The sequence below is a fragment of the Equus caballus genome, chromosome 9 (assembly GCF_041296265.1).
Source record: "Equus caballus isolate H_3958 breed thoroughbred chromosome 9, TB-T2T, whole genome shotgun sequence".
In the NCBI taxonomy this organism is placed as follows: domain Eukaryota; kingdom Metazoa; phylum Chordata; class Mammalia; order Perissodactyla; family Equidae; genus Equus; species Equus caballus.
In genome coordinates, this window is record NC_091692.1 from 55,125,816 (window position 1) to 55,151,932 (window position 26,117).

Sequence of the window (26,117 nt, forward strand, 5' to 3'; positions counted from 1 at the left end):
TGTGATTGAAATGTCAAATTCAACAGTAAAGACATGAAATACAGGAAAATGCAGGAATGCATAAGGCACCTTTTTGTCTGTCTGTGTGCTAAACCAGTCCTGCCAACAAAGGACAGTCGTCTGCCACATAATGAGTTTTTCGTCAACAACGGACTGCATGTATGACAGTGGTCCCATAAGATTAGCACCATATCACCTAGGCGTGTGGTAGGCTATACCACCTAGGTTTGTGTGAGTACACAACAATTAAACCATCTAACAATTAAATCACCTAACGATGCATGTCTCAGAATGTATCCTGTCGTTAAGCAATGCACGAGTGTACATCATCTTTATTCACATTCACGCCTTGCTCTGTGGATCCAGAAGACACGGCATGTTCTCTTTTGTGTCTTCATTTATTTTTCATTCCCACTCCATCTCTGGCAACTTTCCCTATAGCCTAGAAGGTTTCAACTCATCTCTTTCTAGACCCCAGGATATCCATTAAAACTGTTTCCTGGGATACCTTGAAAGTTGAGTACAAACACTGCAACATTCAGGTGAAAGTTGAGTACAGCGATTTATTCATATGTTGGTTACAAAAGAAACACAAAACACCAAAGAAATGTGTTCCTAATATTTAATATTAGTGTTTCTAATACTTAATTCGTGAAGCAACCATAAAAGTAGGTAGGTACATCTTCTGTGGTACTCTGGCCAAAAACACATGACCTCTTCCAATCGTGAAAAAACGTCAGATAAACCCAAACTGAGGGACATTTTACAAAACAACTGATCAGTACTCTTCAGCAGGGTCAAGGTCATGAAAGATAAGGGAAGACTGAGAAACAGTCACAGACAAGAGGAGACTAAGGAGCAATGACAAAATGCCGTGTGGGATTCTGCATTGGATCCTGGTACAGCAGAAGGGAAAGAGTGAAATTCAAATAAAGGCTGAGTCTAGTTAATAATATTATCCAATGTTAATTTCCTATTCTTGATAATTGTACAATAGTTATGTAAGATGTTAACATTAGGGAAAGCAGAGTAAGGAATATATGAGAACTCTCTCTGTACTACTTTTGCAACTTTTCTGTAAGTCTAACGTTACTTTAAAATATTATTTAAAAATATTTTTTAAAAGTAGATAATAGTAAATAAGGCAACCACAGTTTTCTTCTTGACTCTATTGACTATTTTAGAATATAAATTGCATGATATCAGGACGCTTACTTATCCCAGCCACCAAATTTCATGGTGGGAAAAAAAAAAAAAAGAAAGAAAGATAAAGTGAACACGACATTTGCGGAGATCACTGGGGGTAGTCTTCTCATTAATTTATTCAATGCCTTCTTTTCCTGTGTTTCAGTGTTTGGAACAGAACCAGATATGATCCGGGATGGATCAACCACACCAATTGCCAATATATTCCAGGATGTTATCCAAAAGAGTGTGATGATGCTCCCGCTGGGCACTGTGGACGATGGAGAGCACGCGCAGAAGGAGAAAATCAACAGTGAGCAGGTTCTTGAGGGGGCTGATCTCTCAGTGTGCAAACCACAGGGTGTCCACATCAGTAACCTTCCGACATGCTGCATATTTTAGATTGAATTTATGTCATCAAATCTTCCTGTTTAAATTGTAGACTACTTTTCCTCCATTATTTGAATGGAAATAACAGTTTCTCTTTATTTCTTCTTTTGTTAGGTGGAACTACATAGAAGGATCCCAATTATTTGCTGCCTTTTTCCTAGAGACGGCTAAGCTGCATTAACAACGACGGGAACCTTCCAGCTTACATCTGAGCTGCTGACATATCCCCTCTCTCACATCCCTGGACAGGAATAGAATCTAAATATCCAGAGAATTTCTGTCCAGTAAACAATATTTTCCCTCTTTAATACGTCTTTGGACATTTGGACCAGTAATAAACTATTTTAAAGGTAGAGACACTGGAAATGGCTTAATGTCTCTGTTGCACACCTCTCTAAAGTCACAGCTACCTTCAACAACTTGATTTCCCCAAGTCTGGCCCCAGTAGTCCCCGGACTGGACTCATTCTGCCCTTCCAGCACAAGGATGGTTCTTCGATTAGACTTCTCTTGCCATTTGATTGGTGGAATTGCTCTAGTTTGCTGTGTCCTGAGGTGCTCAGGACACATAATCATTCATCCACTGACTGTCAGTACTTATGTCACCGTTGCTTTCACCACACATTCCTTTTATATTGTTAATAAAAACACTGGTCTACCCCACCGGCTACCATGATTTCCCTGGGGGTTCATTTTCAGATGAGTTATTGAAGCGTGATACATATTCACTTCTTGCCTCCCCTTCACTTTTTCCTTTCTTGAAAAGTTTTGAAACAGAAATGACCAATATTCACACTCTTATGCCATTTGGGATTCCTTGTGAGAAGATGCGTCTATCTTTATTCTAAGCCTCTTTACCTTTGCTGTGAGTGACGCCAGCCCACCGCCCCTCCTGCATCCTGTTCTGTCTCACTACCCCATCGGGAGAGGCCACTCTCCCTCTGACACCTGCGCACATGGAAATTCACCACAGCAGAATCAGCCCTGATGGAATTCTCTCACCCCGTTGGGATTTTACTCAGTGACTACATCTAAATTGTTCAAAGCTTTAAATAGCATCAATTTTAGACAGAGAACTGATCAACCTGACATCAGTAACACATCCCAAATTTAAAGCTGTCAGCTCAGGTTGCATTCATCAGTCATTTCAGTCGACCATCTTGTTTGGCTTGATTGGATTTGATGGTGTAAACAAATAAACAAAAGCACGTAAGTTTTCTACAGCTAAGTATAAGTAAACAAATCACTTCAGTCTTTATGAATTCACTATTTAAATAGCATTAATGGAGAAGAAGTTAAGGGTTTATTAAAAATGTTTCTCTTATGATTCCAAATAAAAACAAAGTGCCACACATTCCATCTCTTTGTGGGTGCTTGAAATGTCAGTTTTAAAGCTTGCTGCGTCATGTCTAAAACGGCTGGATCATGGGGCCAGCTTACCCTGCCTCTTGTCACAGAAACGGGACCCACCTGTGGCATCAGCCTCGCTGAGGCATCCATAAGGAGCCACTTCTTCTCTGGTGCTGGACAACATCAAGTCCTCTTGGTTAAATATTCGCAGGTGTTTGGTACTCGTCACTATTTAAGCACAGTCCATGCTCGCCAGATTTGGTTGAATCTTGTGAGGTTTTCGGATTCCGTGGACCTACCTGATGTATTTGGCAGAGGTCCCAAGGACTAACTGTACACGAGGTTTCTGACGCCAATTTATATTTTAACAAGGGTGTTCATAGTAGTCAATTAACAAAAGTTGGTTGTAAAATATAACCATTTCTGAGCAAGGGAACATCAGTTTTACCAAGTCACTAAATAAGAAGATGTATTTGCTGATCTGCATTCCTGCTGAATCTCTGAGACCTGCAGTGTCTTGGTCAATTATTCAGCTGCCACCAGGTGAGGAGAGGAGGAGGACGAATGAGGTCATTGAATCTAGGAAATTCCAACCCTGGGATGCCTGAGTCCAGAGCCGTGGTTTTCTGCCTCCCCGGGTCATGATGGGTCTCCCCAGCTCTCATTGATGGGTCCACGTTTTCTACCCAAACCCAAGCCATGTGGCTACCTGGGTCTTGCTGTGGTTTGGGAGCCAGATAGGAAGTATTTTCCGGATAGATTACATTCAGAGGGATGACAGAAATCCGCCCAGTGATTAGCCAGAAGACCAATTAACTAGTAATAAGAAGACAAAGAGGTTGGGGATAGAGAAATTTAAGTATTTGCTTTAAAAAATTTTACCAAAGAAGCATATGCACATGGATAAAGATGACCACCCAGTATACTTATTGGGAGTATATAGTGACATGATCAGGAGGGGACGTCATCGTATTGAAGGAGGGCAACATGTCAGGTTTGGGACTGTCCAGGTTTGGACTGTCAGTTAGATTTGGTAGATGCTCTTATGGAAGATAACGAGGACTGGGAATGTTCTTGGTTTTACGTTGTATTCATAAAAATAAACCTTGCGTGAGTGTGTGCTGGACAGTGCAAGAGCCCTGTGGTGACACACGTTCTCTGCACTTGCAGCTGGAGGAAGGCAGTCGGCCACAGACACACAAAGAACCTGGTCTGGGCTTCTTCGCGCTCCACATGTTCATTCCAGCGCATCCCTCCCTCAGCCTCTGTGTTAGCCAGACACCAGCCCAGCCCAGCGCAGCCCAGCCCCCTCTTCTGAGAACTGGACCCCGATCCTCCTGCATTTTTCATTAGAACCCGTTAGAATCCGAATTCGGCTCGTGGCTTCCTAGGGTCTGCGACTCTGAGGACCCCTGCTAGGAGCATCCAGAGGCTGTTCTCCTAACCCGGAGGTGCGCACGCGCCTGGCACAGCAGGAAAACCTCGCTCCGTTAGAGGAGGCCTCAGAGGCGCCGGGCATCGCTTGGGCCGGTGGAGGCGGAGGCCGGCCGCCCGGCCCGCAGGCCTCCGGCTCCCGCCCGGCCCGGGCGCGTCCGTTTCTCCCGCACCGCCCTCGGGGTTCTTTACCGCGGGCGGGCGAGCGAAGGGGTGGAGTGAGGAGGGATGGAGAGGGAGGAGGCGGGATCGCCCGGGGGTTACCCGCTCGGGGAGCCGCTGGAAGTGCCAGGTGGCCTTCCCGGTCAGACGCCGCCAGGCTCTCAGCCTGACGCGCGTCTCCCCTTCCTTAGATTGACTCCTTCGGCTTTCCGTTTTCCTCTTGGGGAGGGGTGGGACTTCCGGTTTCATCACCGGAAGACGACGAGCCGGAGGAGTCCGTCAGAGGGGCCAGCAGGAGCGATTGCGTCGGCAAACGGGTAAGTTATTCTCTGACCGGGCCGGGGGGGGGCAGGTTTGGAGGCGGGGACCGTCCAGCGTCTGCGCGGGGCCTGGGGGCGGTGGCTTGAGGGCTCGGGCCGGGCAGCTGGGCGCCGGGAGTCCCGCCAGGGCCCTTCGCTCTTCCTCCTCCCTCCTCCCCCCGCCTCAGCCCCTCCCCCGCTCGCCGGTCCCTCCCGACGCCGCCCAGACTCGCCCGACACCCGCCCGCCGCCCGCGCGGCGTCGCAGCCGCCCTGCCCCCGCCGTCACCTGCTCGCTCGCGAGCCGGGCTCCCGGGGACCCGGCGGGCCTCCGTTTCCCCGCGGGCCCGGGCTCTTGGCGCGGAAGCGGCGCCCCGGGCGCCCCACGCACCCCTGCACGCAGTCGCGGCGCTTCCGACCGCCTGGCTTCTCCGACTGGAACGCGGGCGCCCAGGCGGGGAGCTGCCCGATGTGGGTTTCTAGTCCGGGCGGTGGTGTCCGTGGCTGCCCGCCCACTCCCTGTTTTCCCCAGCGCACCGATGCGCTGCTGCCACCCTCGCCTCCTTCGGTTGAGGATGCTGGTGCCCGAGAGCACCCCGCCTGGAAGTGGACGGTCCTGGCCACTCAGGGTCCAGCTGCTCTCAGCAACTAGCGGGAGACCCCAGGCTGCCGCACGTCGCTGTTGGCAGCAGCGGGATCGTCCCTGGAGATACCCACCTCTTCCTAGTGGGCGAGCACGGCCTGAGTGTGCGTGCCCGCTTTCTGGAGCTTAGTCGGGGGGAGGTGGGTGCCAGGAGCTGCTGACCCCTGCGCTTGCGTTGAGTTTTGAATAGCCTGTTTATTGGGTTGGGGGGTTCTGGACTAGGACATCTTGGCAGGGTTGGCATCTGTGGACACATATGTAGGATTATTTTCTAGGTAATCATAGCCCGAATGGTGATTGTGTCGGGACTTTACAGTCCGTGCCGGTGGAACTAGTTACAGTATGCACCTGGTTTGCGGTGAAGCGTTAGTCCAGATGCAACACTGCCTGGGGAAGGTCACTAACACGTATTGATTAGAACATCGTTAGGAGAGCTCATTTGATGTATACTCTGTAGACTTCATGTAGCACGGCAGCCGTGTAGGGTCGGAATTACTAGTCCCTTTTCACAAACTGAGACTAAAGTTAAACAGTTTGACCAAAGTTAAGGTCAGGATTAGCGTCTCAAGTGTTTGTTACTCATTGTTTTTCAAGTTTGCTACATGTAAGGTTACTGACTTCTGCTGGCACGTCTGAAAAACACTGAGGCAAGGCTCTCTAGTAGCTGTTGTCTTCTTGCGTGACATGTAAGGCAGGTGTGATTATTACTGATAATACAGTGGCTCCTGGTGCCTTTTTTAAAAAACCTGTTTATTTCGGAATAATCTCAGATTTGCAGAAAAGCTGTGAGATAGCACAGAGAGTTCCTCTTGTATTCAGCAAAGCAGAGTGGCTCCACTTGAGCAAACTGCTTCATGCCAGTCACCATTCTAGGTGCTGGAGAGAGTAACACGCTGCCCTAGATGATTTCAAGGTCTGGTGGAAGAGACAGATCCATAAGCAAGTATAGTGCCTTTTGCTCAGTGCTGAAATGGAGAAAGGGGAGCACAGAGTAATTTATGACTGACTGCCTGGGAAGGAGTGGCGCGAGCTTGCAGGATACAGCATTTGAGTTAGGTCTCAAGGATTAGTGGGTATTCACTTGATTGGTGGGACATTTCTGCCCACATTCATGCTACCTAGGTTTGTGTTCCAAGAGAACTCTCTAACCTTTATAAAACGGACTCTTCTTATTTGATTCTCCTCTCTCCCTCTTTCTCACATCTCCCCTGAGAGGTTTTTGTCATAGTTTCCACAGGCTGTGAGAAGAATCGCGGTTTATAAATCCATGACTAGGAGATGAAATTAAGCTGTGTTTCTTAGTAATGGAAGTATCTAGATCTGTACGTTTTAAAATTCTTTCTCTTTCATAGTTGCTGAGTACTTCAGTGGTCTGATCACACACATTCTTTATGCGAGGTTGGAGCACAGTTCTTCTGAACTATGCCCACAGCAGAGGGGTATTTTGAGTGAGTGTGTTGGTCGTTGTGGGCTGCTCTAGGAAAACACCATAACCCCAGGTGGCTGAAACAACAGTCATTTACTTCTCCCAGTTCTGGAGGTTAAGTCCAAGATCAAGGTGCTGATTCCTGGTGAGGGCTCTTCCTTGCTTACAGACAGCCACCTTCTTGCTGTGTCTTCACATGGCAGAGATGGAGAGAGAACTCTGGTCTCTCTTCGTCTTCTTCTAAAGACGCTGATCCCGTCTTGGAGACCCTACCGTTCTGACCTCATCTAAACCTAAGTACCTCTCAAAGACCTCATTTCCAAATACCATCACATTGGTGATTAGGGCTTCGGCATCAAAATTGGGTGTGTGTGTGTGTGGGGGGGGGTGCACAATTCAGTCTGTAGTAGGTGGGTTTCTTGGAATTTTTGTTATTATGAGGAATTGCTCCAAAATAGGCTTGATAGAGAACTAAATAGGAAACTGTAAAATTAGCATTTATATGGCTTTTGCTACAGCAAAGTAGTGAACACAATTTTATTTAAAATCAGAAGAAATTATTGTAGCTATGTTAAGTCTGATTCAGAGGCTGGTGGATGCCAAGAAGAAATTTTAATTGTTTCATTTGGATGAAAGAGAGAAATACGTGGTGAAATACTGCAGTGGTGTTTTCACTTTTAGGCCTTATACAAATGAATGCTTTCATGGTTATCAAATTAGGGTGTAAGGACTGTGGTAGTGAGCTATTGCAGTTCCCTCACTGATCAGGAGGCTGAGCCCCACAGAAGCTGAGCGGCTAATGCATTGTAGAGGTGTTAGTGGCAGAGCAAGGATTGGAATCAGGCCTCCGGATTCACAGGGCCAGTCTTTCTGCTGTTCCATCAGTGGTTCTCAAACTGATGGTGCATCAGAGTCAGCTGGGGGGGCTTGTGAAAACGCAGATGCTGGGCTGGGTCTCTGAATCAGCGGGTCTGGACTGGGACTGAGAATTTGCATTTCTGACAAGTTCCTGGGTGATGTTAAAGCTGCTGACTCTGAGGGCACACTTTGAGAACCCCGGCCTTCTGTGATGTTGCCTTTGACCTCTTCTAAGAGGATAGTAAGTAAACGTCTGTGGGTTTATACCAGCTTGACCCTTCCTTGACGTTCAGAGAATCAAGTTCTTTAATTTTGTGTTGTGTACTGTAATGCACCAACAACATAATGATTAGATGGAAAAAAAGTACTAGAAATGGAGTATGTTTTAGAGTCATTTTGGCATCTTCAGGGATAATTTTTGGAGATAATTGTAGAGGTCAGAACCGCTTATGCTGAAGGGGATGCACTTGAGCTCCTAGCAGCAATCACACTAAAAAGGGTGCCGGTATTGATTGCTAGATTGTATGGGAGTGAAAAGTTCCTTCCAGTTTTGTTACTCTCTGTTTTTCTTTCTCATTTTGTGTACTGAAATGTTCTTAATGTATCAAAATCTGATCAGGCCCCAGCACAGTTCCATGCCCATAGTAGATGTTAAATAAATATAAGTTGAATTGAATTAAAAAAGATTAATAGGGAAAATGAGGTAGATTATTTATCTGGAGAGACTTCAGTGCCCTAGGAAAGTTAGTCGGCTCTCTAGATTATCCCAATCACAGGTTTTTAGTGAATACTTACAGATTATTCTGGTTTACGCCTTATTTGCAATTACTGGGTTTTTTTTAGCACAATTATTGGAGGAGGTAGCATATTTTTTTTTTCCTTTTTCTCCCCAAAGCCCCCCAGGACATAGTTGTAGATTCTTCGTTGTAGGTCCTTCTAGTTGTGGCATGTGGGACACCACCTCAGCGTGGTTTGGTGAGCAGTGCCATGTCCACGCCCAGGATTCGAAGCAACGAAACACTGGGCCACCTGCAGTGGAGCGCACGAACTTAACCGCTCAGCCACAGGGCCAGCCCCGAGGAGGTAGCATATTTTTATGTAAGAGTTATTGAGTGATCCCCCATATCTCTTTATCATTCATGTGAAGTTACTTTTTCAAACATTTTACTTTGAAATAATTTTAGAAGTAGAAAAAAATGGCAAAATTAGCCCAGAGAATTCCTATATACCTTAGAACCAGCGTCCCTTTGTTAGCCTCTTATGTAACCATAGTGCGGTTATTGAAACCAGGCAGTTGATAGAGTTAATCTAAAGTCTTTAATCGGGGGGCTGGCCCCGTGGCCGAGCGGTTAAGTTCGCGCGCTCCGCTGCAGGCGGCCCAGTGTTTCGTTAGTTCGAATCCTGGGCGCGGACATGGCACTGCTCATCGAACCACGCTGAGGCAGCGTCCCACATGCCACAACTAGAAGGACCCACAACGAAGAATACACAACTATGTACCGGAGGGCTTTGGGGAGAAAAAAGGAAAAAATAAAATCTTTAAAAAAAAATAGAAATAAAAAATAAAGTCTTTATTCGGGTTTCACCCCTGATGTCTTTTTTCTGGTCGAGGATCCAGTCCAGTAGCCCACACTGCATTTAGTTATGGTGTCTCCTTGGTGTCTTCCAATTTGTGACAGTTTTTTATCTTTCGTGACCTTGGTACTTTTCCAGAGTACTGGTCAGTTATTTTGCAGAATGTCCCTCAGTTTGGATTTATCTGGTGTTCTTTCATGATTAAATTGAGGGTTAAGCATTTGTGACAAGAATACCACAGTGGTGAGGTTGTTCCCTTCTCAGTGCATCATATTGGCACATGTGTGATGTAGATAGGTCTTATAGCTGGTGAATGTTAACTTTTGATCTCTTGGTTGAGGTGTCTGACATGTTTCTGTGCTCCAAAGAAAAAAATTTTCCCTTTGTAATTAATGACTCTCGTAAGTTTACTGATTGTAGTGCAGATGTTTAAATGAAATGAATATAGAATGTCAGAATCCTTTGAGCCTGACCCTAATTATGAGATCTTTCTTATCTTGGAGGCTTCATTATTATTTGTTAGATCCCAACATAGTAGGGAAGGGTAAAGCTGTAGACTTGTAGAAGAACAGTTATTTGTTCAAGAACTTGTACCTGATCTTGGTCAGTCTTAGTCTTGAATTGTCAACAGCGGAAGCTCTTTGTTCCAATTCTTTTTCTGTGGTTCTGCGATCTGTCTCGCATCTGTCTTCCAGTGGATGACTTTCCATAACTACATTGCGTTTCTTAAGATTCTCCCTAGAGCATTTTTGTAGAAGATTTGTGTGCTTCAGTTCATCACAAGGCAGTTGCTCCAAGTATCCTCTTGTTGACCCACTTCCTAGTCCATACGGCTGAGTGTGTGTGTTCTCTTTGTAGACTATGCTGATGAGGTGCTGCAGATATTACATAGACACACAGACACATAGAAGTGGTCTGTATTTTCAAAACGTATATCCCTTTAATATGCCAACAGGAGTCAGTTGGAAGATATGTATGTGGCCTGTCTCCCTCCCCCTCATCCCCCTCCAAAGCTTGTAAGCTCCTTAGAAGCAGGGAACAGATCTCTTTTTGTTTACCAGTCACTTGCTTGGTGCTTGGCATACACAAGGCTCTCCATAAATATTTCAGAATAAAAGAATATCATATGTGCATCTTGTTAACTGGTTTTAGAAATTACCAGACTATTAGAAACATCTTTCCACATTAACACAGCTATATAATCATCATAGTATTCCACTATAGTCATGCCTTGCTTAACAATGGGGATACGTTCTGAGAAATGTGTCAGTAAGTGATTTTATCATTGTGCAAACATCATAAAGTGTACTTTCACAAACCTAGATGGTCGAGCTGTTGACACGAATAATCAATAGTCATTCTACAGCGGGGAGTTTTATTCGAGCCAAGCTGAGGACTGCAGCCTGGGAGTGCAGCCTTCGTAAGTGCTGTGAAGAAGAGTGATTTTTCAGCACCATTATATACCATTTCCAAACAGACATACATCAAGTGTGACAGGGGTACATTCTTTCAAGGGTTCAAGGAGATACTTTGTTATAGATGAGTACATACACAGTGGGTCAGCATGACCCCAGTGTCATGGGAAAGGACACTTATCTTCAAAAAGTACTGGTGTGATAAGAAGAGAGGCATTGGTTCTTACCTTCAAAGAGTACATTCTGGGGCCGGCTCTGTGGCTGAGTGGCTAAGTTCGCGCACTCTGCTGCGGCGGCCCAGGGTTCGCATCCTGGGTGTGGACATGGCACCGCTCATCAGGCCACGTTGAGGTGGCGTCCCACATCCCACAACTAGAAGCGCCTGCAACTAAGATATACAACTGTGTGCGGGGGGGGGGGGGGGGTTGGGGAGATAAAGCAGAAAAAGAAATATTGAAAAAAAAAGAGTACATTCTTTATTTTGGGACAATATACAACGAACATTTGACAGGCTGTAAGTCAGGCTTCTTTGGTTTAAATAAAATTTAGTCCAAATCGCATTTAAACCAGAACGGCTTCCCCGTACACCTCAATATATAAAATTTTCTTCTATCATAGCCTCCTACACATGTAGGCTCTGTGGTACTAATCTCATGGGATGGCCATCATCTACGTGATCTACTGTTGACTGAAACGTCCTTAGGTGGCGCATGACCATATATGGATGTGCTGCAGCAGCTACGTCTGTAACCCATCCTGCGTTGTTGGAGATTAGGCTGTTTCCAATTTTTTCTATTAGAAAGAGTTCCATGGTGAATATTCCTAAATATGTATTTTGTTCAGTTGTTTCCTTAAGATAAGTTCTGTAAAGAGTCATTGATAGCTCAAAGAAGATATGTATTTTAAGGCTTTTGATATATTGCAAATAACCCTCTAGAAAGTTTGTATAGATTTATATTCCAGCCAGTACTGTTGAGAATGCTCATTTTGCCACACTTTCCCCAATGCTCAACTTTCAGTTCTTTAGAATAAGACTATATTTAGAGTTAAAAAAATTTGTTTTTTGTTTTTACGATTTGCACCTTTGTTTTTCTTCTTCTTCTCCCCAAAGCTCCCCAGTGCATAGCTGTGTATTGTACTTGTAGGCCTTCCTGGTTGTGCTCTGTGGGACGCTGCCTCAGCATGGCCTGATGAGTGGTGCCATGGCCCTGCCTGCAGCCAGGATCCGAACTGGCAAAAGCTGGGGCTGCTGAAGCCGAGTGTGTAAACTTAACCACTTGGCCACAGGGCTGGCCTCTTTTTTTGTGTGTGTGGTATTTTTAAGGATTCTTCCTGGAGTATGGTGGGGTGGGGATCATAGTCTGACTAATTTGCTAATAACCCTCCAAGTTTTCCGTATTGAAATTATCCAGTGTTTGGTTTGCCTCGATGAGAGAGCAGAATAAACCTCAATAAGGTAGGGGTTAACAGGAATCATTATCCTCTCTGAAGTTATAGTTGGTCATATCTGTGGGCCTTAGCCAATAGGAAACTCCTTGAGAGTGGGATACATTTCTAATTCATATCATTCAGAAAAATCAACTACAGGTGAATTAAAGGCTTAAATACAGAAGGCAAAACTGTGAAATTTTTGGAAGACAATGTAGGACAGTAATTGTGTGAGTCTAATACAAGGAAGAGCTTCTTAAACAGATCACAGAAGGTGTAGACCATGAAGGAAAAGATTGACCGCTTTGACAGCATTAATTTGACAGCTTGTGGTTATGAAAAGAAACCATCAAGAAAGTGAACAGACAAGTCACAAGTGAGAATAGATATTTTCAGTACGTATTATTGAGAAAGGATTGTATCTAGAAAGGTAAACAGTGACAAATCAGTAAGAACAATAGAAAAATGGGCCTATGACCCAAGTAGGCATCTCACAGAAGAGGAAACCTGCATGCAGAGATTCTCGACTTCATTAGCAATTAGGGAAAGGCAGTTTAGGACCAACGTGGTGTATAGTTTCATAACATTGGGTTGGCAACAGTGTAAAAATCTGACAACGTCTGCTGTTTAGGAAGGTCGGAAATAACTGGAATGCTTACACACAACTGGTGGGATTGTAAATTGGTACCATAACTTTGGGATTACCTAGTAAAGTTAAAGATGGATGTACACTTTGACCCAGTGATTCTACTCCTGGGTCTTTATCCTGGAGCAGTGCTTCTAAATTGTGTTTTCAGCATCTCACAGGAACTTATTATAAATGCAAAATTTGGGGCTCCACCCTAGACCTATTGAATCAGAAGCTTTGGGGATGAGCCAGCTTTCAGTCTTAACAAGCCGTTCAGGTGGTTTAATGCATGCTAAAATTGGCAAACTGCTGCCCCAGAGAAACGCATGTATGTGAGTGCCTGAGGACATGACAAAATGCTCACAGTTGCACTGTTTGTAAAAGGCAAAAACTGGAAGCAGTGTCCATCCGAGGAGAATGGATAAATTGTATTCCTATAGGAGTGCAACTGAATGGATTTTAGCCACCTGCACCACTGAGGATTATTGTCAGGAATATCATATTGAGGAAAAAAAGCTACTTCCAGAAGAATGCACATAGTATTTTTCCTTTTTTAAAGTTTTGAAACATGTGAAGCAAAAGTCCATACTGTTAGGAATACAGATATGGCAAAGTAATAAAGCAGATTAATTACAAACACATTCAAATTAGTGGGTAGCTCTATTAGAAGAGAGAAGGTGATAGGGATCCCGAAACGGAACTGAAAGATAGGAATTTAATTGTTTTTTTTTTTTTTTTGGTGGGGAAGACTCGTCTTGAGCTAACATCTGTTGCCTGTCTCCCTCTGTTTTGTGTGTGGGATGCCTCCACAGCATGGCTGATGAGTGGAGTAGGTTTGTATCTGGGATGCGAAGCTGTGAACCCAGGCTCCTGAAGCTGAGTGTGCAGAATTTTAACTGCTTGGTCATGGGGCTGGCCCCCTGAATTTAATTTTCTTAAACTGTGATCTGTACTCGGGGTTTTCTTATGTTATGCTTAGTGCCTCGCACATATTCAAATTATTTTTGTACCTGCCAAATTTTTAAAAAACATACACTTATGTCTTTTCTTTTTGCGAAGTCTGTCTACAGAGGGACTATTCAGTTTGTATGAAAAAGATCTGGTGGGGGTGATGGTGGAGAAGATATGTTCTTGCAGCATTATGGTCTGAAAGTACTTTCAGCAGTAGGGATATCAAACAGAAGGTTGTTTTTGATGATAATGATGGTTAATACTTGCTGAGCACTTGCCAGGTGCCAAACACTGGTCTAAGGACATTACGTACTGAGTTTATCCTCAGTTAACTGAGGATTGAGCCTCACAGTGAGCATATGGGGGTTGGTACCACGACTCCTCCTGTTTCCTAGGGGAGGAAAGGTGTGTGTGGATACAGAGGTGAAAACGGTAGAGGCTGGCTGACTCCTAACACTCTGTCAGACCTGGTCAGAGGGAGAGGACAGCCAGACAAGACTGTTATGCCTGAGAGCGTTGGAGTTTCGAGACAAAAAGGAAAAGTCAAAATAGGAATGGGAGTGTGGAAGACTGGAGAGGGAAGGCTGTATATACCCGCATTTTTGAAGTTGCTTTCTTTATCTTAGTAGGTTTGTTTCTAAACCAGCGTATATGACTGTCATTCTAGCAGATGCTGAGTCCCTAAAGCAGAAAAGTAATTGGATTTTGTTTTTAGTTTTAAGGATTGCATCTTCCAGTTCATTAGAAATTGGTAAGATCACACCATAGGATTTGGGAAATCTTACTTCTTTGCTTAGGCAGTTTGGTTGCTAAAAAGGGCACTTTTGGGGACTCTCCCTTTGCCTATTGTTTTCTAGCCTTTGATAATTGTTTTTGTATCATGATTATCTCATATTATGAGGACTATTTCTTAGATAAACATTGGTTATATTGTAAACTTTATTTTAAGCCACCGTAGTATGACAGTCACTCCTTAAAATGAACAAATACAGAAAAAATTAAAAGATGTTTTAGAAGCCATAAGTCAAATGATATGAAACCAAATAGCACTACTGTTTTTGTTTGGTATTCAATTCAGAGTGCTCAAATTGTCTAAACCACATGAACTGTCAAGCATTTGTAATTGTGTAATGTCATACTTTCCAGCAGAGTCAGCCCCTTACTAAGCTGACAGCCAGGAGAGTCCTTCCATAGCAGGGATGTCTGCATTTGAGACACATGTAGTGCTTGTTGGAGATCCGAACATAGGCTTCTTAAAACAAATTTTAAGTACTTCAGCTCTTCTAGTTTCAGATGCATTTTGCTGAAGCTGGATAATCTCAGTCTTAATTGCCAGTGCTTTTCAATGTGTTTCATGTTCCTATTTCTCTTTTATTTTCTCTTATATGCTTTTCCCCCCTTTAAACAAAAACACGAAAAGTTTTAAATAAAAACAAGTAAGGTAATAGGAAGCCTAATAGGAAAAAGATATTTATTGTTTGATGCATTTGGAATAATAGCAGTGTAATCATCAAATGTAGCCAAAGCCCAGCATGCTTGTCAGTTACTAAGGATAATGGAAACTTTGTGTTTTAAACCTAGAGCAAGCAACAAACCACTTCTTTCAAAGTGTGTAATTCACTTGTGATTTCTGCTGATCGTGGATTCCAGACCAGAATTTGATGCGTATTATTGGATCAATTATTCTAGAATGAGAAATCACAGTTATAGAAGTTCATATAACTATAAAACCATTAGAATTTAAACTAAGGTGGTAATCTACTTTTACAAATAGCTTAGACAATTTAGATCATTCGAGGAGAGGTAGTAGGAATTATAGTCTTTCAAAAAATGAGACCAAATGGTTTTCATTAAGAATCTTCAGGGTCTGTAATCTGGTTTTCCATATGGGTGGTGTTTAACACGCTAGGATTTCAGGGTGGGAGGTGGAGGCAGTGTTTGCTAAAAGTGACATTCCTCAGAGTCATTTTGCATGACAGATTGTTGACATCCCTATTGAGTGCACTTTGTTTACTCTCCTTCCTGATTCACCTTTCTTCTCCTTTTTTCCCCTCTTCTCCACACTTCAGCTCTCTGTCTAGTAAATATATGTTAGGTTTATATTATTTTTTTTGAAGTTAGAAGGGACTTTACTCCAGGGGGTCCCAAATCTGGCTCATCAGAATCACTCAGGGAGCTCTCTGAAACTACAGATCCTTGTCCTTACCCCAGACTCTCTTAATCAGGATCTCTCCATGGGTGGGACCAAGGGATTCATGTTTGGCTGATTAGCTAAACTGATAAATGATTGGTATTGTCTGTTCTTCCCTTGTGTTACAGACGTGGAGGTAGTAAGTCCAGGCATGCTCTTCCAGGGACAGTTGCGTTTCTCAGAAAAGGTTGTCGAAGGTCTTGCAAAGCCTTCATTAATGGTAGAGTGACAAGCGATATGATAATTTTTGGGCATTGGTATGTGGCAGAGATGGCTAGCTGTCCATCTAAATCGGTTCTGTCCTTCCATAAGATACAGTTCTACAGCTCCAGGTTTCACTTTTCAGATTCCCTTGCGGCGAAGCAGGTATGAGTGGAAGTGGTAGATGCCCCTGTCCGGGAGGGGGAAATTTCCCCCTTATTCCTCTTGAGTTCTTGTGGCTGGCCTCATAGTAAAATGAACACAAGACAGATTAAAGAGAAAACTCGAATGTAATGCGTACACGTGGGAGATCCTAAAATTAACGCTCAGAAGTGACCAAAGCAGGCAGCTTTTATACTTTTTACACACAGAAACACTAAATTTGTGAGGATTTGACAGGACAAAGATACTTAGGTTTGGGTGCTTCATTAGTAAGCAATCTAAGCAGAGTTTGGACTTGTGGTGGTAAATTAGTAAAAAAGTAACAAGGTGTGTTTATACAGGCCTCTCCGCCCTGAATTCCACCCCCTCCCAGCCCCACCCTTTTTGCTTGAGGAAGATTGTTCCTGAGCTATCATCTGTGCCAACCTTCCTCTGTTTTATGTGGGATGACGCTGCAGTGTGGCTTGATGAGCGGTGCTAGGTCCGCCCCGGGATCCGGACCTGCAAACCCTGGGCCGCCGAAGCAGAGCACGCCAACTTAACCCTTATGCCGTTGGGTCAGCCTCGTGAGGAAGCTGTTTTTCACATGGGAGATTCGTTTGCTGCTTTCAGGGGGAAATGGAAAGGGTCAAAGTGCAATTTTTGCATCAGCTGCTTCTCAAATAACTAAGTCAAAATAATCAGCGTGCCCTTGTAGCATATTTTGGGGGCAGTCTGCCCTGGGTCCCAACACTGCTTTTGAGTCAAGATTGCAAGACTACTGTTAGTTATGTCTGACCAGATACTGAAAGTCAAAGGTCAGCAGATGGAAGCAGAGCTGGTTGGGACATGGAGAATTGTCTCAGAGCACGTCTCGATGATACTTCATCAAGAGTCTGCTGCTTCCAGGCTTGCTTTCTTCAGTCAGCTGAATGCAGGGAACGAGGAAGCTCCAGGGCAGAGCTGCAAGATGGAAGGAGCCAGGATCCCTGAGTCGGCCTGCAACAGACCGCCTGCTGACCAGGAACACCTGCCGTGGAAGTTTACCAGAGCGAGAGAGAGACTTCTGTTGTGCTTTGGCCAGTTGTAAGTGCACGTTTTATACCAGTATGGTATTAGGGCATTATCTTCTTGTTAGATGGATTCTAGCCACTGTATCCAAATCTCAAAGGAAAGGCAGGTTCTGAGTATGTAGAAAATTAGTATTCTGCAGTTTTCCTTCTCCACGTGTATAATTCTGTTATCTGTTCCTCAGAATGTAGACGTGTGATGTGACAGAGTTGGGACGTTTTATTAGGCTGCAGTACTTTCTTAGAGGTGTAATCTGAAGGAGGCTACTACTCATGTGAAAACTGGTGAATGAGGATTTGTGATGCCAACTGTGAAGGTTGCCAGCAGTGGAGGAGAGACTGATCTTCAGAGCACTCTCGTTTAATAATGATCTTAGGGCTAAGAATTGTTAGTTTTTATTGATTTCCTAGAATTTACATAATTGAAAAATTAGCAAATGTATGAGGTATGTATGATGTGGCATTTTCCAAACTTAAGTCATTTCCCTACTCCTTCATTGTTTTTGCTGTGTTTTATACCACAGCATTTTATCTCACTCTTGTTTTTTGTTTGTTGTTCTGTTTGTTTGGTAACGTCTGTTGCCAAGCTTCCTTTTTTTGCTTGAGGAAGATTCTCCCTGAGCTAACATCTGTGCCAGTCTTCCTCTATTTTGCATGTGGGATGCTGCCACAGCATGGCCGATGAGTGGTGTAGGTCTGCACCTGGGACCCGAACCCACCAACCTGGGCCACTGAAGTGGAGTGTGCCGAACTTAACCACTACACCACAGGGCCGGCCCCTTTCTCACTTTTTTCTTTTTAAACTTAGCATTGTCATAAGAAGTAATACATGTGGAGTCATAGGTTGGTGTGTTATTTTTTCCTAATATCTATTTGAATAATACATACTTATTTAAAAATCCCAACATGTGGTAGATAACTTTATTTTAAACGCCACTAGTGATATTTCTATCATACCTGGGAAATGCTGTTCACATAATGAATATTATTTTTTAGGATCTTCAGTGCTTAATCCATAAAATTCTAATAGAAATAGATGCAGTCACAGGAACTAGCGGACGTACTGTGTCTAACAGGGCTTTGGTTACAGCTTTTTCCTATCACAGATTAGTATTCTGTTTGATTAATATCTACATTTGTTTGTGACTGAGGGACAACGAAAACAGTGTATTTAAATAATTTTTGAACAGTGTTAAGCAGGATGTGCTTCTAAAGTTAGTGAGGAATGGGCCTAAGGAAGTGCTAATGACCGTGACATTAAGATACAAAAATCTTGGAAAATACTGATACTTGTGGTAGAGAAAGAATTGGATAATCCCGTGATCCGAGGGTGAAGAAGATAATGAGGCTTGACCGGCCCCGGGGAAGCGTTGTTCCCTGCTCAGGTGAGTGTCAGGGCATCGCTGCTGGTGAACAGATGGGAAGGTCTCGAGCCCCTCCTTCCTGACTCTGACCAGCTCATTCCCTAGAGACCATCACAGACAATAAGAGGCTCGTGTGGTTTCTGAGGCAGCGGCTTGGTCAGAATCTAAAATGTTTTGACTACAAATTACTTCTGGGTACCTGCATTAATTTCCTAGGGTCACTGTAACAAGTTGCCACAAACTGGGTGCCTAAAAAAACCATAAATGTCCTCTCCTCCAGCTCTGGAGGCAAGATTCTCAGATCCAGTTGTCGGCAGGGCCGCGTTCCCTGCAGAGACTGCGGGGAGCATCCACTTCACGCCCCTGTGGCTTCTGGTGGCTGAAGCTTCCTCAGCTGGTGGCCACATCCCTCCAATGTGTCTCTGTCCTCACGTCGCCCCCTCTTCTATGTCTGTCTTCTCTTGTGTGTGTCTTATAAGAACAGCTGTCACTGGATTGAGGGCCCACCTGGATCCTACAGGATGATCTCATCTCAAATCTGTAATTTAACTACAACTGCAAAGGCCCTTTTTCCAAATAAGGTAACAGTCACCAATTTCAGGGGTTAGGATGTGGACATATCTTTTGGGGACCACCGTGCAGCCCACTACAGTATTTGAATAATGTCTATGAAGTTTAGGGCTCATTTTATTACATTTCCCATATTTCCCTAATTCTTAGCTGTTTTTCCTCTTATTTCTTTCGTTAATAAAAACAAAAACAAAGAATGCATCCCTCTATGTCAGGCATCTGTTGTCACAATAACGAGCATAATAAACCCACTTCAAAACGTAACTTGGGTAGAACAAAAAACCTGTTACTGACCATTTCTGCACAGTCTCGGGGGTAGCTGGCTGCTTGCGCTGGTCTCGGACGGGCTCTGCCGAGCTCTGTTGGGCTCACTCAGGTGTCCGCATTCAGCTGGCTTGTCAGCTGGGTGCTGGCTGGTCTGGAATGTCCTCTAGGGGGAGTGAGGCATCTCTCCTCCACATGGTTCCTGATCCCCCAACAGGCTACACAGACGTGTTCTCATGATCACGACAGAGGGGAAATCAACTCCACAGGCACACACAGCTTCTGAAGGCCTAGGGTCAGAACTGGCACACTGGCACATTTGCCCACTCTGTTGACCAAAGCAGCTCACAAGTCTAGGCCTGTTTCGAAGGGCTGAGTTGGCAGACGCTGCAAGTCACATGGCGAAGGGCACAGAAACCGAGGGATGTGAAATATTGGAGCCTCCGTGCCACCCAGCCACAGCAACTTCCTACACCCAACCAGGAATCTGCCACTTCTAACAGGGTTCATTGAAACTCTTCCAAATGTCATTTCAGTTAAGATAGAGGATTCAAACTTTATTAGCTTTTTAAATACATATTTTGCGTCTCATTTGTGAATGGGTTTCTCCTCTAATTCAGCAAAAATATGTTTTAGTTTTCAAAACCTTGCTGTACTCACCTTACAAGGCTTGAACAGCTGTATAATGAGCATCTTATTACATTTAAATGATAAAGACAAACTCAAGTTGCTCTGTAGTCAACATATTCCACATAATAGCCAAATTCCCAAAGAAAATGTAAACTATTGTAAAATATTGAAATAGTCAACAGCATGAGGAACTGTGGTAGAAGCCTTTACTCCAATGAAAAAAAGGACATGCGCTGCACCTGACGTATTTTGTGACACTGTTGTGTCACAACGGTGCAGGATGAATCAGCACAGTGGAGAGTGGTCATCTTGCTACATCTGTTCTAAATAACTTAATACAGATGTGACTGCAAACCACAAAAATCAGTGCCATTCAGCCAAATTTAGTCATACCCTAAGTCAGCTTTGTCGTTCTCAAGCCTTCTGATACGAGAGAATATGGGATGTAGGGAAAGTTGAGAGTTGGAGACAGGAGTCAATTGCATTTAAAACTATTTCAATGTTACAAAAAAATCTCTGACCAGGTGAACAAACTGCTGGATTTTATCCCAAGGCCCTTAAGGAGTGCAAGCAAGTGTAGGAACCCTGATGGCTGAGCTTCATTAGCTTGATGGAAAATGCTTAAGATCATAGCTTTTATGGATTAATCTAGGATCAGAGTGGCAGCCGCTAAAGGGAATAGTTCCAAATTTGCTTGAAGCAGAGGACCGTCTCTGGACCTCACTGTCACATAGCTGCAACTGGCTGAAGGATCAATAATACAGATGATGATCCCTGGGAGTAAAGACCACACCCTCCCCCAGGCTTTCATATGATTCCTGAAACAGGGTTTTATCTTCTCTCTCTCTTACTTTCGTGATATTTTAACAATTTTAATAACTGTCATTCATTTAAGAATGTCTAAAGTTAGTTATGATTAGTCTCCTCCCAAGATATACAAGATGACGCATATAATTTATAGGTATTCACTTTGGTTCTTTTCCAAATCTGCCTGGTCCTTACTGAAAGAGTTTTTCTTTTTCTTATTTTCAATTCCTTCTTTTATCTGTTTAATCACTTACACATATTTTATAGTTTATTGATTTGTTTAGTGCTAGCTGTTGCTGCAAAAACGCAATCAGTCTCTGTGCCATATATTCCTTGCAAACAGAAATCAGATCAACAGGTATTTGGGGCTGAGTGGTCTTCCTTGTGCCTATTTGAGTATACATCTTGGATCCTCCTCCTCCAAACCCATACTGTTCTCTCCATTCTGCAAGGTTGAGAATGGAGGATTGTATTTTGGAAGTTTCTATCAAGTAGGCCTGAAAGTGACACATTCCATAGGCCAGAACTTGGTCATATGGCCATAGCCAACCATAAGGGAAACTTGGAGATGTAATGACTCCATCTCTGAATCCGAGAGGAAGATGAAATACATTGAGAGAACAGCTAGCCAGTCTACACCACATAGTCTCCGTCCAATAATTCTATTCTGCTTTTCTTGACAGATTAGTGATGCGATTTGTTTCTGTCTGCTGCTGACATCATGATAGCTTGCTTCCTCTTGTATTTTGTTATTTTAGATTCAAAGTTTCCATTTGGTGCGACTTTATCTCAGAAATCCTGTGTCGTCTGAGTTCCCAGACCTCATAAGTAAAGCAATACAAATATGAGCACAAAAATCCATGTGAATGGAAGCATGTGGTCATAAAATGTTAGGGGGAAAATTTTTTTTCTACCCTTTCCACAGCCAGAACTGAAGCAGACAGTATTTCTTTTCATTTCCTATTGAAGGTGGGCATTTTCTTTTGGTCCACATTTACACGGAGAGCAGAGATCCTTTGCAAGTCCAGGCTTCATGCTCAAATCTGTTGCTCAAATTCCCACATCCTATGTGACCATTAGCACTCAAGCCCTTTGATCACCACTATCAACAATTGCCACAAGCACGGCTGAAGCATCGGTGCTCCCTTTCAGCCCTAGTGTAGAACTTACACGTTGTCTTGTGGACGACTATCAGCCATGCCTTCGGTCACCACTATACAGACGTGCCTCCTGGCACAGCAGCTGTGTCAGCTCTCACTTTCCACTCCAGCTGTCCATTCACTCTTTGTTTTTGGAGCCGAGGTGTTACACTTTCAATCATGAGCATTTCAGTATACCTTTACAATGGTGTTTGCAATATTCTAAGTGCTTTTGTCATGAGAGAATTTTCAAAGTCCCTTCTCTTCTATATTCCTGAAACAGAGTTTTATCTTCTCTCTCTGACTTTTGTGATATTTTAACAATTTTAATAACCGTAATTCATTTAAGAATGTCTAAAGTGAGTTATGATTAGTCTCCTCCCAAGATATACAAGATGCTTATTATCTGTTACTTCCAGTTACTCCACTGCCTCCTGTCTTACACAATTTTCTTTTCCATAATTTTTTATATCTCCAGAACTTGGGTAAACCTTAATTGGACTTACCCATGTATCTAACAGATTCTTCGATCCCCATTGGATCTAGTATCCTATTCCTTCCTAGTGTGGAGACTTCCCTCCTCCTAAATGACACCCTTTGTAAGTTCTTTTATGAATGTCTATAAGTGGTAGACACCTCCTGCCTCGTGGTTTCTCTAGAAAATGTCTATTTCATGCCTACGCTTAATGGTAGTTTACCTGGGCTTGGAATTCTAGAATGATAGTTAATTTTTCTGAGCACCATGAATATATAATATTATCTTTCGACATTTTATTGATGTTAACTTTAACGTCAAGCTTACTGTTTTTTGTAGTTATCCTGTCTTTTTTCCCCAGGCTGCTTGTAAGATCTGACTCTGAAATTTCCTTTAGAATATTTCTAGGTATAGATTTATTGTTACTTATCCTTTTGGGGGGTAATTATACTTCTGGGATCTAACGATTTAAGATAAGTCTGGAATATTTTCAATCATTTTCACATCATATATTGCCTCTTTCCTTTCCTCAAAGACATTCCATTAGATATGTTAGACCATACAGTTTTATCCCACAAGCTCATTAAACCTTACATATTTGTTTTTCACTCTAATCTGCATTCCCTTTAGTCCTTTCTTCTGGTTAACTAATTCTGTCTTCAGTTGTATCTAAACTGTTATTTTACCCGTGTAAGGTGTTTTAAATTTTAATAAAACTTTTGTTTATAAAATTCTACTTTTTTATACCTACCCCTTCGTGGTATCTTATTTTTCAGATTTTAAGATTGTGTCTTAATCATTTAAAATATGCTTTTTATAATTTATCATACCACTTTTATAAATTCTTAGCATTCTAAACCTACTTTCAGTTGATATTAATTACATTCAATCATGTTAGGTTTTTTCATAATGGGCCTTATAACTTGGCATCTTTAGCTCATAATTTGTCATGCTTTATCTATGGAAATACCGTGCAGCTTGTCAGAGTACAGAACCAAGAAACCAGAAGTCAAAGCCAAGCACCATGGGGAAAGCAAAACAAAAGCAAGAAAAAAACCCTCCAGAGAGTAGGGCTGAGCCTACATCAGAGAACTGCCAGCATGCACCTGGGTGTACCTCAGAATTGCTGTGGATACACAGCATATGTATCCGACACTGTATCACTGTTACATAACAAATTTTTTTTTTTGCCATCTTTTTAAGTGGGTATATCAGTAGCAGTTATCCAATGCCTGTATCCCCACAGATGTGTATGTTTGGAAGAGGGGTGTGGCTAGAGGGGGCAGAAAACTTACCTCTTTGCTTCACAGGTCTTCATATCAAGGGTGACTGTATCTGAAGAACTTAATCTGGCCTGGATCTGATTTAGATTATGAGATCCTGGGCCTTGAACCGGACCCAAATGCTGTAATGAAATCAAATTTTTGAGGGGTCTTGGGAGAAGGTAAGTATGTTTTGCAAGTGAGAGGAATTTAAATAATTTGTAGCCCAAATGCAGACTGTGGTGTTTTTAAAATATGTCCATAAATCCTTTAACACTCTTCTCATTGAGGGCAGTTTCCGTGTCCCCTTCCTTCAAATCTCAGCTGATATAAGTAACTCACTTTTAACAAATAGAATATAGCAGATGTGATGCTGCAGGACTCCTGAAGCTATGTCATGAAAGGCAATGTTGATTCTGACTTGTTTGCAAAGACGCTTGCTTTTGGAACCTTGGGGCCACCATGCAGTGGAAATCCCAAGTCACACGGAGAGGCCAAATGCTGGTGCTCCTGTGAACCCTCACTGAGGACCCAGACTACAGCCAAAATCAACTCACAGACATGTGAAGACTCCTCTGATTGATTCCAGCCACCAGCCACGGAGTCACCCTGACCTGTCAAGTCTTCACGAGCCTGTGCCCCAGACACCATGCAACATGTAGAAGCTTCCTCCTATGCTTTTCCTGAATTCTAAACCCACAGAACCCATAAGTATATGGAAAGGTGGTTTTCAGCCAGTAGTTTTGTAAGAATTTGTTATCTAACAATAGAAACCCCAATATAGGATTTGTAAATTTATATTTATACTAGAAGCTAAAACTTCATAATGCTTTATCTTGAAACTGTTGTGTAGCCTGGGTGTAGAGTTTCTCTTGCTACGGAAATGCAATTAATTTAGAATATACTTTTATATTTATTTTTCGGCTAGACTTTTCCTAGGTACAGTTGTGGTGGACACTGAAGCCACACCAACTGGATGGCACACATTTAGTGACAAATTCTTAGAGGAATCCCAGCTGGAGTCCAAGAAAAAAACAAAGACTTGTCTGTCAACTCCCTGTGTTTGTGGGTTTCTATTTCAGCCAAGTTTTTCATTGAGGGTTAGTTTTACTGTAGGGGTTTCATTGTGAAACACGGATCCTTCAGGGTCCCAGTACAGAGTTCCTCTTCCAGTAGGGATAGTAAAACCCAATCCTCTAGGTTCTAGAGAAGCTCCCCACCCATCCTCCCATACCCATCAACTTAGGGAAGCGGTACACCAGCCTCAGCACTGGATGCTCATTGAGCTTGTTCTGAACTCCTCCTCCTTTGTGGAAAACGAGGCATTGTGCTTTCCTTTATATGACCTCAATTTTGCAGGTACAAGAATGCTTGATATAATTTGTCTTGCATATCCAGGCGTTTACAGTGGAAGGTTTTTCAGATTAGCTACTCATGCACAGTGCCATGCCTTATTTTATTTTTTGTTATGAACAAAAAATGGTGCCTTTAGAAAACATAAATAAGCATTTTCAATGTTTTTTACTATGTATTTGTTCAAATAATGATAAATGTTTTTATTTTACCAAAATGAAGTAATATCAGACACAGTGTCTTCTAACTCTTTTTACTTAAAGATACTTCATGGCTATATTATCCATGTTATTAAACACAACATTTATTAAATACTCATAACTTTTATTGCCTCTATTTTGTACTATTGGATTACTTCAAATATTTTCTGTTAGTCTTCTAATATTGGCTGGTTATGTTTCAAATATTTCAAAATTAAAAGCAGATTTGTGATGATTATCTAAATATTTTCTGATGTGTGGTCTATGTTTTGGCTTATGGTACCTGCTTGATTTCTCTCCAAGGGGAGGTGGTTTTGTATTTTAATTAGGCATGCATCTTCATTATGCACATCAATTCATATAGAACTATTTTAACCCACCACCGAACTTGATTGTCACGGTAGCTGTGCTGCTTTAGTCAACTGGAAACAGAGCAGCTAAATCCCAGATACTCTGGAGTTGGACTGTCCAACACAGTAGCCATTAGCCACATGTGGCTATTGAACACTTGAAATGCAGATAGTCTGAATTGAGATATGCTGTAAAAGCCAGATTTTGAAAACTTAGTACAAAAAAAGAAGATCAAATATCTCATTACTAAGTGTACACTACGTACATATTGAAATGACAATACTTGGAAATACTGGCTTAAGTAAAACAAATCATTAAAATTAATTTCACCCGTTTAGTCTTACTTCTATTTTTAGT

At 42.7% G+C, this 26,117-nt stretch overlaps 2 long non-coding RNA genes across 4 annotated transcripts in view; one reads left to right on the forward strand and one right to left on the reverse strand.

Annotated features, from left to right (window-relative positions):
• Positions 1–537: 537 nt before the first annotated feature.
• On the reverse strand, positions 538–4,740 carry LOC138915594 (uncharacterized). Its single transcript, XR_011421624.1, has 2 exons — positions 4,623–4,740; positions 538–3,740 (listed from the first exon to the last, which is right to left on the reverse strand). It is a non-coding gene; the product is annotated as an uncharacterized lncRNA (long non-coding RNA).
• Positions 4,712–26,117, forward strand: part of LOC138915588 (uncharacterized) — a 41,500-nt gene continuing 20,094 nt past the window's right edge. The window contains exons 1-2 of one of the 3 annotated variants that reach the window (XR_011421615.1): positions 4,712–4,837; positions 16,638–17,361. This is a non-coding gene — a long non-coding RNA (uncharacterized lncRNA). The remainder of the gene's footprint in view (positions 4,838–16,637; positions 17,362–26,117) is intronic. The other 2 variants (XR_011421616.1, XR_011421617.1) reach the window with 2 other exon arrangements.